We start from the raw sequence: 1,009 nt of genomic DNA, 5'->3' as shown, positions 1-1,009 counted from the left end.
TTGCAAATGTGCACGACGTGTTCCATGTCTCTCAGCTCCGCAAGTGCTTCATGACTCCTGAACGCACCGTCAACTTCGAAGACATTGATCTCCAAGAAGATCTCTCTTATTGCTATTCTTGAAGAGACTGAACGCAAGACTCGCAATAAGTCAATCAAATTCCTCAAAGTCAAGTGGTCACACCATTCCGACCGTGAAGCCACCTGGGAATGCGAGGATCACCTCCGTTCTGAGTATCCGGCGTTCTTCCAGTCCTAGATCTCGGGACGAGATCCTTTCGTAGTGGTGGAGTGTTGTAACACCCCGGATGTAATTTACCTAATATGTAATCCAACTCTTGCCGTTTCCGGCGTTAAGTTATTTTATTTTCTCGGGTTTAGGTTTTTGTCTCCATGTGTTGTTGTCGTGGTCATGCATCTCATATCATGTTATCATGTGCATTGCATTTGCATACGTGTTCGTCTCATGCATCCGAGCATTTTCCCCGTTGTCCGTTTTGCATTCCGGCGCTCCGTTCTCCTCCGGTGGTCATTTCTACCTTCTTCTCGTGTGTGGGGATTAAACATTTCCGGATTGGACCAAGACTTTCCAAGCGGCCTTGTTTTACAACCGGTAGACCGCCTGTCAAGTTTCGTACCATTTGGACTTCGTTTGATACTCCAACGGTTAACCGAGGGACCGAAAAGGCCTCATGTATGTTGCAGCCCAACACCCCTCCATTTTGGCCCAAAACCCACCAAAACCTTCTCCATCATCTAGAGCGTTCGATCATGATCGCGTGGCCGAAAATCGCACCTCATTTGGACTCTCCTATCTCCCTCTATGCCTATAAATACACCCCCTCCGAAATTCTCGGTTCCCCTCTCCCGAAAAGCCCTAGATCCACTCCATCCGCCGCCGCCGGACAAAAATCGCTGGGCCGGACATTGTCCGACCCGCGCCGCCGCCACCACATGTCGCCGTCCGAGTGGTCGGCCGCCCCCTCCACCGCGCGGCCCGGGGAGCCCGT

The sequence above is a fragment of the Triticum dicoccoides genome, chromosome 3A, assembly GCF_002162155.2.
Source record: "Triticum dicoccoides isolate Atlit2015 ecotype Zavitan chromosome 3A, WEW_v2.0, whole genome shotgun sequence".
NCBI lineage: Eukaryota > Viridiplantae > Streptophyta > Magnoliopsida > Poales > Poaceae > Triticum > Triticum dicoccoides.
This window is presented reverse-complemented; position numbering follows the sequence as displayed.